This window comes from Phodopus roborovskii, unplaced genomic scaffold, assembly GCF_943737965.1.
Source record: "Phodopus roborovskii unplaced genomic scaffold, PHOROB, whole genome shotgun sequence".
Classification (NCBI taxonomy): Eukaryota; Metazoa; Chordata; class Mammalia; order Rodentia; family Cricetidae; genus Phodopus; species Phodopus roborovskii.
The window spans coordinates 9983425-9995710 of NW_026126567.1; positions in this window are offsets into that span (position 1 = coordinate 9983425).

Sequence of the window (12286 nt, forward strand, 5' to 3'; positions counted from 1 at the left end):
TTCATGCACAGAGCCCTCAGGATATTGTAGTCAGTCTTATCCATACTTATAGGGGAAACTGAAAATCTCTGAATGTATATGAGACCTGCTATCTGGAAAAAATTATTAATCAGTTAAGACCATTTGCATTCCAGGTGAAACAAGTTGTTTCACCTATTTAGCTTCCAAGACATATTTTATTTGTAATTACATATAGATAAGCAATGAGTGTTATAAGGAGATTACACACACACACACACACACACACACACTTATATATATATGTATGTATCCTGAAAATAGTATTGACTTAAGTTAGAGAATTTTCCAGAACCTCAAATAATATTTCTATGGTTCAATATCTCTTTCTTTAACTTTCTTGCAGTTAGTGTCATTCTCAGGCAAAATCTGCTATCCTTGTGGTAGAGAGATGGCTGCTGAACAGTCAAATTTTATATTCTCTCGAGTTTAAATTAGCAGAAAGGGTTTCTCTGAAGTCTGTTGGAAAAGTCTTGTGATATTGTAGTGGTAATATAGATATATCTCTGAATCAATCACTGGAGCCAGCTAGGGGTGGAAAATGCTATCATCGGTGTGACTCCTAGGATTACCTTGCTAGAACTTGAGGTAGATGGAGAAAGAGGTTTCCTAGACAGTAACTCAGGCATGCATATCTTAAGGACAAATGGATTTTGGGTAGCATGTCTTCTAATCAGAATATAGTTGGAAAATTCGTTGAAAATGTATTTTATGTAGAAAATGTGATATATTTTTATTCAAAGAGTACCAGAGGTTTAGATACACTGTGTTGGAGAATCTGATCTATGGTTTACATTGTAATTTTAAAGAGAAGTTAGTGTAGGCATTCTTCACTTTGATACTTGCATTTCAAACTATCACACCATTGGGAGGTATTGCTATTGCCATTAAAGATGAAGAATTCCTTAATTCCTGGTCATTTCTTCTTACAGCCTGACTTTAGGTGTTTAAAGACCTTGTGTGATTCTAATTCTCACATAGTAAAAATACAACAGACATCCATCCATCTTCCAGTAAACACTGACATTAACTTGTTTGTTGGAAAATGTATGTTTGGTCCTTAGTTTCCTGAGACAAATAAGAAACTTCCTTCTTGGATTGTTTTCTGAATCTCAAAATGACAGGTGTTAGTGAACTAACCATGACAGATAATGACAAATGTTTTGCTTGAGGGATGAACTAAATACAGTGAAATCACAGAGCAAGTTAAGGGAAGAGGTGACTGTTCCAACAAAGCAGCTTGGTCCTCTGGAGATCAGGAACTGAATGCATGGGCATGAATGTGGCTTTTCTGGGCTATTTTATATAAACGTTCAGTAAATATTTTCTTGTCTCTCTTCTTTCTTCTGATTCCTTCAGAAAGGGAAGGTTGGGGAGCAGGCAGCAAAATGAGAGAATGAGATGTGGTCCTTCTCCAAGGCAGGACACCCACCTTTTACAGGCTCTAGTTGTTGGAGTGAATCAGAAAAAAAATCTTATCCCTTAAAGACAGGGGGTTCAGGAGCAAGTGGATCTCTGTGAGTTTGTGGCCAGCCTAATTTACAGAGTGAGTTCCAGTACAGCCAGGGATACCCAGAGAATCCTTAAATTGGAAAATCAGAAACAAAGCAAAACAAAACAACAAAAAGGAAAGAAAAAAAAAAAAAAAAAAGGAAAAGACAGGGGTTCCAGCTGATTCACTGGGCTGCAAGGGGCTGGGAAGTCCAATTTCTGTATGGAGATTACATCAGGTTCAAGGTTCATCAGGGTGATGTACACTGGTCTGCATTTTCACCCAGTAGAAATGAAAGAACATTTGTCATTGAAGCAGTATAGGGAAAGAAAGGAAAAAAAAAAAAAACAATCAGATATAAGACAAATTCTGCCTAAAGTCTGATTTCTGTATGCTCACTCTTCTCTGCTCACATGTGCCTTCATCCACTGGAAGAAGACCGATAGATGAATGAGAATTGTGCTGGGATCACCCACAAGGGCGAGCATGTGTGATGAATGGTAGGTGACACTCCATCTGGATTCCATTAACTGAAGAACTTGAGCAGGAAGCAATTCTGTGTGCTACCTCTTGAGGCTGTGGTCCAGAGGAAGAGCTCCTCAGGCTACCCAGTTTATCTCAAGTCTATTAAAATCAGCTCAGGCTTTTATTCTTCCTTCTCTTCTTTCATTTATTTATTTATTTATTTACTTACTTACTTACCTTAACATTTTTTTCTCTGCTTGTTTTTTTGTTGTTGTTTTTCTGACAATAGGAAAGTCATAACTGGTGCCTCTGCTGAGAGTTTATATTCTGAGTGGATATAACACGATTGAAGGAAAACTATTTGTAGAGTTTAGTCACTGCTGTCCATAGTGGGGAGGCACATTATAGTTTTATCCCACATTTCTTCTGGAGAAGCAATTGTCTCAGGAAGTGAATGATCCTAGGTCACCCACAATCAGGAGACAGAGATGAATAGCAATCGAGGTGCTGGGCTTGCATGTGTGGGTCTGTCTACAGCTGGAAACAAGAATTCCACTGAGTTCTGAAATGGCTGGTTGTGTGAGTTAGCTATCGGGATAGATGTTATGTGGACTTACTACATTGAACCTTTGAAGAACCGAAAGGTGACTTTTTACTATTTGCTAGATGTTTATCATTTACTATAATAGTTATGCCACCAGCATCTTCAGCCCAAAGCATGGATCTTAAACTGGAAATCTATAGGAATGTGCAGAGTGAATGCTAGTGAGTGTAACAGGGCGATCAGATCAGAGGCAATGCTGGAAGTGCATAGTCCATTTCCAGGAAGCAGCAGCCACCCTTGGAAATGCTGGATTATCACTTCTTGTGATGTCATTTTCTGAAGATACTAAAAAAGTACAGCTTTAAAATACGAATTAACTTGATTTTAAGTAGTGTCAATTTGCTTACAATTTTGACAAATGAACATGCAGCTTGAACTAAGTGGCCCACACAGACTAAGCCTGGGCACCATGTGCTAGAGTTCAGAATTGCATGGAGCAGGTACTCCATATATGTTGGTTAGAGAATTACATTTATTTCACAGATCAGACCTGGAAGTCAGGACATCTTTGGTAAACAAAACCCAGATCCTAGACAGCCAGGCAATCCCTCTTCCTCACCTCTCACTTTCATTAGAAGGCTATTGACAAATGTTTTCTCCATCAATTACTGTCATCAGTCAACTGTGACATTTGCAGGTCAGAAGAGTACCTCAACAGCTGTCAGCAAGCCAGACAATCTTGTTTTCCATTTGTCAATGGGGAAATCTCTCCCCATTACATATGCATCTATATCTGAAATGCAGAGCTTTGCTCACAGGGGTCTGCTACAAACCCCTTGAAGAAAATATCCAGTAGACACGAGATCATGAGGGAAAGGGGCCCAAGTGAAAATCTCATAGACAGCTACCTAAATCAATGCCTTGAAATAGAACAGCTAACACAGGCATTGGATTTTTACAGGACCAACTGAGCTATCATTGGCAAAGAGGAATGACTTCAGCATAGGATTTGTGGTCTCCAAAAATCTGGTAATATATAAACTTCTAGTAGCCTGGTAGAGTTGTCACCTTTTGTTTTATGTGTAACAGCAGCAAAGGGTACAGGAATACTGAGATGTGCCTCCCATCCATGTCATACCTGTGAACCCTTCTGTCTGAATTCCTGCTTGAGTGACAGAATTTCCAAGGAAACCATGTGGTGATTATTAAACATTTATATAATGCCATCTGCATACTCGGGACCTTATGAATCATAAATGAAACAAGGGCTCATGTGAGCAGGATGAAGAGTTTTGGACAATCTAGGGAAATGGAAAGAAGAAAATAGAAAGAAGGTGAGTTCTCATGGTTTGTCAAATAGGGCAGTTGACTTGTGTAGAAAGGAAATGATGGGCTCCCTTAGGAAAACTGAGACACCAGGGCCAGGAGATGGGGAGGGAAGGCACTTCCAGAAAACCCGATAATGGTCATGATGATAACACTTAGCTTTAGTGTCTGAATGAAAGAGTCAGGGCTTGAATATCCAGTTTGGGGTAATTTTCACAGCCTTCATGCATGGGAGGGGCTCCCACCTCATTTACAAATACAAAAAAATAGCTCAAATAGATCTGTGACTTGCACAAACCCAAGAGCTAGCAAGCGTCAGAGATGGAACTCAATATCTTCACCTTGTCTAGTGAATCTAGGGTCTGTTGAAGACTTGCTACACTCTGAGTTGCTTGTACTTCTTGCCAGCTTGGGTGCAGTATCTATGAAACAAGCATAATGAAGCCCTCACTTTGAAGTCCCCTCTTCCCTGGAACTCGAGATATTTATTCCCTCAATGGTTATTACATAGCTAACTAGTAAATATATCGATAATTACAGTAATAGAAATAATGGCAGTTACCTTGAATGTTTGCTCTGTACCATGAATTGTTAAGTCTTTTGTGAACATCAGCTTGGCAGAACTCCGCGATTCTATACGGTGGGAACATTTCCCCATGTGCTGCATCAGGAAAAATTGCAATAAAGAAGAGAAGGACCTTGCTAGAGAACTGAGCCTAGGTTTGTCTCACTCTAAATATTTCACTCTAGTGCAATGAGCTATTTGCAGTGAAAGAAAAGGGTTTAGCCTTTAAACATGTCCACCCCTCCCAAAGATAAAGAACCCAGGCAGCAGATAGAACTCAAGTCAAGGCTAATTGCATAGACAGAGTCCAAAGAACCCTGCACTAGCTAACTCTGACTAAGATCCATCCCCCAAATTTGTGCAGCATTTCTTTTTTCTGTTCTGTTATTTATCCCACCCCACCCCCAAGGAAGCAAAAGAATTCAACAGCTGCCTTGCCATTCAAACAGCAAACAAACAAACAAAACAGGATCCAGAATGCAATTAGTACGGATGATTGAAAAGCTGCTGTGGATTTCAAATGTGCATCAGGCTGTAAATGAGCAGCCACAGGTGATCCCAGTAGTGGTCATGAGTATAGGCAAGCAAAAAGAACCGGAAAAGGAAAGACTGGACAGGAAGGACCAATAAGCAAAGATAAAGTAATGATGAAGTTGTAGCAGATAGACACCGACCTGTGTCAGGCTCACCCAGTCCATTTTTCCAGAGAAGAGAGCCATCAGTCTTGGCGACTTCTCCACCTAATGTGACAATCTCTAATTTATTACAGACACATCTTAGACTGGAGTTTTTGAGTAATATGATTTTTTATTTATAGGGGAATTTAAATATGGCATTTTTCAAAGTGTAAACTTCAGATCGAGCTATCAGCTGGAGCCATAAATCACAGCTGCTTCATTTCCAAATCGTTAGGGAGACCGAAAGCTTAAAGTATTTAATTTATCCAAGCCACATGGGGTAGTTTATCATAGTGTGTGATGTATCATTTTTTTTTTAATTTCAGTGCTGACTGGTAAATTTTTTGAACAAATCATAGTGGGTTTGGGGGGTATATGAAGGCAATGGTAATCTCATAAACCTCCAAGGATTAGGCAACATAAAATCCATATGAATAGTTTCAGAAATGATAGTTTATATAACATTAGGGTAGATCCCTTATGTATTAGAACAGCTCCTATTAAAATCTACTTTACATGGAAAGGTTAATTTTTAAGCAAGTTTGAAGAACAGAAATAGATGTGACAGGAATATGATATATGTAAAAGGAGCTAGTCCCTTCTTGATCAGAAAATGCAGTTCCCCCTTATATATTTCTCTCGAAAAGGTGAATACTATGGGACTCAGGGGAGAAACTGTCTTACACTGACAAGAAAATGTCACAGATTACTTGATGAGCAAGTATTTTTATTTTAGTTTGACTCAAAATTTTATGACGTTAGTGACCAGAATTGCTTATATCTTTTTGAGACAAGGTGGTAGGTGTTCATTAAATAACAATCATTTATTATAGTGATGATGAATAAAGTTGAGTGAAGCAATGACCCCAGAGGCTATTCCAGCATCCAGCTTCTTAGGTGAGAGTCACAGCCTTTCAAATGATCAGCTGACAGCTGAATGGTCAGGAAGACAGTCTTCTTTTCTTTTCAGCTTAAAATGGGCTGATCTGGTGCTGGTAAGATTGCTCGGTGGTCAGAAGCACTTGCTACTGAGGCTCATTTGTCTAAGCCTCAGGACCCCCACGGTGGGATGAAACTGACCCCTGCTCCAATACCATAGAACATGGGTGTGCCCCCCACACACACACATGAAAGAGAGAGAGAGACTAAATGATAAAATGAGTTAGCCTGCCTTTATTGTGAGACTCCATATTCGCAGCTGGTTTACAGTTTTGCATTGAGGTTTTTATTTGAATTCCACGTCTCTGTTCACTGCAGACCTGGTTACAGCAGCCAAAATATCAAACAACCCAAACATGTTTAATCTACGAGCAGGGTTTTAAAATGTTGCACACATGGAGAGTCATACATATACACATGTAATATTATGCAGCCTTAAAATATGCTTATGACTTCACAGGTGAGCCTGGATGATGTTAGGCACAGAAGGACTTTATGACACATCACTTTATGACATTTTACCATGGTAAAAATCATAGAAGCAGAGGGTACAATACAGGTTCCCAGGACTCGAGCTTTGGTGGCAAATAGGGAGTGGACTATTCAGTGGGTATAGCTGGACACATTTGATTCCAGTCCAAGCAGCATTATTTTTAGCCTTGAAACAGTTGTGTGCCACCCCTGCCTATTTTAGAGTTTTCTCTTTTTATGATTTAGATGTAGCATCCCTTGACTTCACCAAAGTGTGAATTCATCAATGAAAATGAGTATCTTTAAGAAAATGTGAAGTGTGTTCATTCATTGTGGGAAAATGTGAAGTGTGTTCATTCGTTGTGGATGCTCATGTTCCCTCTGCCCCAGAAATTCTGTGGTCCATAAGAACTCTACATTAGACATGGAGACTGATGGTTTCAGCCAAAACTTAAAGAAAAGTAAGGTAAGTTTGAATCAACTAGACAGTCAATAAACATACAGTACTGGACTCAGAAGACAGATGTCCCTTCTTGGGGACCTTGCATTTGAGGGGCTGAACTCCAGACTGTACATAGATACCACTGTTACATTCTAGTAATCCACCTAGTCTGGGGTACGTGATCTGGGATATCCACTTCACAGATGAGTGAAATGAAGAGTACATCATTGACTTGATAGCAGAGCCGGCCTCACATTCATTCCACAGGGTGTGGTGTAAGATATGCCCATTGAGGGACATGCCCAAGAGCTAGACATCATCCTGGTCTGAGGAGCTCTCCACAGCTAGAGAGTTCAATAGTCAGAGCATAAAATGATGTGATTGCCAGTACAAATATTGACTGAACAAGACAGGAGTCAATTGTCTCCCATCGGAACATCTGCTAGTGCGTCCTAGACAGAATAGAAAAAGTTTGCAACACAAAGCATATGAGGCTCCTCACTGTACTGGCCTGCTTAGAGTAGGGTTAGGGTGTCATACTTCAGAAATGCAGGAATGACCATGTCACTTCCTGGATAAATTCTTCTGATGGCTGATCTTACCTGTGGGAAGACAGATCCAATTTTCATACCATTAAAGGGCTCATCTGTCCCATCCAGCCTTTAGCTCATGACTTCCCCATCACGGTGTTGGCTCTACTGAGCCAGTTGCTTTGCACTGATGCTCTGAGCACTTGCATATTCCTAGGGTTTTGATTTTCATCATCCTTCTACCCAACTCCTTTTTTCTTTATAAAATCTCATTCTTCTGCCCAGAAGTAGTTTCAGGGTCCACTAGGGTCCACCGTAAGCTTCTTTCAGTTGGGATTAATCAGCCTTCTCTCTGCGTAGCTGCTGTGCCTGCTAACCTTTGTACCATGGCCCCAGATACACTAGCTGACAAAGTTCCTATATATTTTTCATGCAGCTTTTTAGCATCCTGCTGGAGGGAACCTGTTTTTCTTAATTTTGCATCCTTAACACTTAGCATGATATCTGGAAGATGTGAACTGACTGTCGTAGCACTACCAAAGGGAACAGTTCTGTGGAAAAAAGTGCTGTGTATTTTAATAGAGAGTGCAATATACCAAATTGGTGAAATAAATATGTGCAATTAAAAGGCAAAGCAGAAATAGCACAATGGAGATACTGCAAGAAATAGTAACCATAAATGTATTAGAGGAATACAAACTAGTGATGTTCAAGAACTTTGTGCAGCTGGATCCCCCATGGTAAGGAAACGGAGCAACTTAACTTCTCAGTGCTGTTCCCTCTTTTGTCCCAAGTTCTCCTCAATGGTTGCCTTGAGAACGAGGATGTCCCAGAATGTACCTCTTAGAAGCACAGCTCCTATGTTGAGCCCTTTGCCCTCTTTACCTTAACTCTAACTTATATTTCTCAATGATTGACTCCTTAAACATATACTAATGACTTGGCAGTATGTCCTATTCATTGTAGAAAAAATCCTGCTGTTTAATGTTGGCTTATTCTTCAGTTTTGAGTGTATGATAGTTTTTCTTAACTTTTCTGTGGTGGTGGAATATGTCCATGATATACACATCAGGTACTGCATAGTTTCATTTGGTTGCTTTGTTATAACAAGGTAAATTGAAAATCACTTCCAGGCAGTCTAATCAGTGCAACCAACACAGAAGTCAATTACTATTAGCTCCTTTCTACTTGATTGAATGAGCTACACTTGAGTTGATTTGACAATCATTTGTTAGGTTGTATTTTTAAATTAAAATAATGAGTACACTACAGCACTCTTGGTAGAGCACTTGCCTAGGATAGATGAAGCCTTGGTTTTGATTCTCTAGTACCACAACCCTGGGCATGTTCATAGCCATCTATAATCATAATACTCAAGAGATGGAGGCAGGAGAATCAGAAGTAACTCAGCTGTGGAGTGCTTGCCAGGCATGTGGGAGGCCTGATGCTCACTTCGTAGTAGTGAGAAAGGAAAGAAAAAGGAAAACATTGACTTGATTTTGTTCCGACAACATTGTGTGGGAACTGGGAGACTGCTTAGTCAGAAAAGGGCTTGCCATGCAAACATGATGACCAGAGTTTGATTCCTTGCATTACATATGCAAGGAAATCAGAGCATGACTCCTTGTAATCTAAACACTGTCGAGACAGAAGAAGGAAGAGTCCTGGTCTTGGTGGCCAGCCACTCTAGATGAATCAGTAACATCCAGGTTCACGGGGAGATCCTGTCTCAAAAAATAAAGGAGGAAGAGACTGGGGAACACGGCAAATGTAGACGTCCAGTCTCTAGCCACACAAGCACGTGTATACATTTTTACCATCACCCATGTGCCTATATATGTGAACACATACAGACACATACAGACACACACACACACACAGAGAGAGAGAGAGAGAGAGAGAGAGAGAGAGGGAGAGAGAGGAGGGGGAGAGAAATAGACAGAGACAGAGAGAGAGGAGAGAGATAACAATGATGACAATAATAGAAAAACAAAATGAAGAAATTTGAGTTATTCTCAGCTACATATCCAGTTTCAGGCCTGACAGGACTATTTGAAATGGTCTCTAAATAATTAAATAAACAAGCTTAGAGGTTCTCTAAACAAAAGCATTTAAATCATAAATGCAGAATTAGTTCTGAAAAATGAATATTTATCCAAAAATTACAAGTGATTGCACAATGAAATCCAGGAATAGAATTGCCAGAAAAATGTAAAAGAAATCATATATTTATTAATTACTTTTTACATTAGTTTGATGGTCTGTCTTTTGACCTCTGCTTCTGATGCCAGTGGTTTATCACCATCCTTTTCTTCAGAGCAATCAAAAGGTCACCCAGGTTTCCCTTTCCCATGGTTGGCTAGAGTTTGTTGTTTATTATTAATAGCTGATATGCATAAAACATAAGACCATACCCACAGGCATATATACTGTTAGTACTGCTAGCTGTGTGTGCCCTACAAACACTGGGCTGTTGGCACGTTTCAGGTTTTCAGCTCCACATACAGAAGAAACATGAGTGGTTCATCTGTAAGTGTATCTACTTTGCTGTCTGTATGCCCTACCATAGGAGATCATAGCCTTACACAGGACGGGATCACTTGCTCTGCAATGACCTTCCTTTCACAGTTTTCTCCATCTCATTTTACCAAATAAAGACTTGTCTCTCAAACCCAGAAGCATGCATTCTAAGTTGTTCTAAGGCAATGGTTCTCATTCATCCTAATGCTGAGACCCTTTAATACAGTTCCTCATGTTGTACTGACGCCCCCAACCACAAAATTATTTTTGTTGCTACTTCATTACTTGACCCTGCTATGAATCACAATGTAAATAGCTGGATATGCAGAACATATGACATGCAACTGACATGGAAGAGTCTTTCGATCCTAAAGCGGTCACAGCCCACAGGTTGTGAACCACTGTTCTAGGGCAAGGAAGCCTCAGAGTGGTTCTGAAATGTTGCTATTTGAGCATGACTTTTATAATTCAGCTTGACAATTTCTACCCCAATGCCGATGTTTAGCTCCTTTTTCTGTTACTGTAATGAAATGCCCTGGCAAACGCTGCTTAAGGAAGACAAGGCTTACTTTGGCTCAGTTCATGATACAGTCAAGGCAGTAGGAGTTAGAAACAGCTGGCACTGCATCTATGTTCAAGGAGCAGAGAGCAACAGACTCTTGCTGGTGCCCAGATCATTTTTTTGTTTTGTTTTGTTTTGTTTTATACAGCCCAGGCTCCCCAGCCCAAGGAGTAGTCCTACTCCTAGTTTAGATGGGTCCACTTACATCAATCCATATAGCCACAATGAGTCTCACTGGCATGGTGGGGTGTGGTTCTAAATTCTGTCCAACTGGCAATTAATATTAACTGGCATGATTCGTATGTCTTAGTTAGAGCTCTTATTGCTGCGATAAATACCATGACACAAAACCACGGTGGGGAAGAAAGGGCTTACTTTAGTTTACAGTTCCACATTACAGCCCATCGCTGAGGGAAGTCAGGACAGAAGTTCAAACAGGACAGGAATCTGAAGGCAGGAACTGAAGCAGATGTCATGGAGGAACAGTGTTTACTGGCTTGCTCAGCCTGCTCAGTCCACAATGAGATGACCCCGCCCCTTATCCCCCCCCCCCACATCCACCATCAACCAAGAAGATGTGCCACAGGCTGGCCCAGATTCCAGGGAGATGGGAGTGTTGTCTCAGTTTTGGTTTCTTCTTCTAAAAAGATTCTAGCTTTTATAAAATTGACATAAAACTACCAGGCCAGTATATAACAGAGACATGCCTTTCCAATACAAATTTTAGTTCAAAATTTATAAAAATGTACAATCTTCTATCGAGTTTACTTATGTAATTGTATTAACCTAGTATAGAGGGAAACTAAACTACTTACAGAGCCTTATGCATAACATATGCATGATGCAAAAATGAATGTTGTATATATTTTCAGTTGTCAGGAAGGAAATTACACATGTATAGGAAAAATATTAAGTAGGTAATGACTACATCAAATTTCCGTCACATTAAACTCACCTTTATTCTTTTAAGATAGTAATAAATATATTGAGTTAACAAAAATTTGGAAATTCTGTTAGTTTTTACTGTAGTGTATATCAACTTAAAATATAGGAAGAATAAATACTTACATACTAGCAACTTGTTAGAAGTGACCTGCAAATATGATCATGTCCACCTTCTCAGAAACTTTGACTAAAAGTTGGGTTAACTAGCAAAAAAGACAAGTTTCTATATAGAATTAATGTTGCTAACTTGCTTAATATAAGGCAAAACTACTATCCTGTGCTATCCATATAGTTCCAGCCTGACCACAAAGTCCTTCTAAATCAGAGGAGAAGGAGGGCTCAACAGGGAGGACCAGAGATGTAGCTGACCACCATTGGATGTATCTGCTTCTGAGGCTAGGGACGGTATGATCAAGAAATATGAGTGGCCTCCTGGAGCTGTTGACTTAAAAAAAAAACAAATCATCTGGCTCAGCCTCCAGAAGGATCCCAGAGCTACTGGTACCTTGAGTTTAGCCTACAAGACACCTCTTAGACTTCCTGACTTCCAAAACTGGAAGGTTAACTTCTGCTGTTTAAATTATGAGACTTTGGGTAATTTGTTACTCTAGCAACAGTAAAGGGATGTGTTCCTTACCACTAATACAGGTTGTAACATTGTGTTCCACAGATAAAAAAGTAGATGATTTATGTTGCTACTTCTCCAGTATTGAATATTAATATGAATAAGGAAGCATTTTAAAGGGTGTGGGAGTGAGTGGGGGGGGGGAAAGAGGTGTGTATTCTCTTT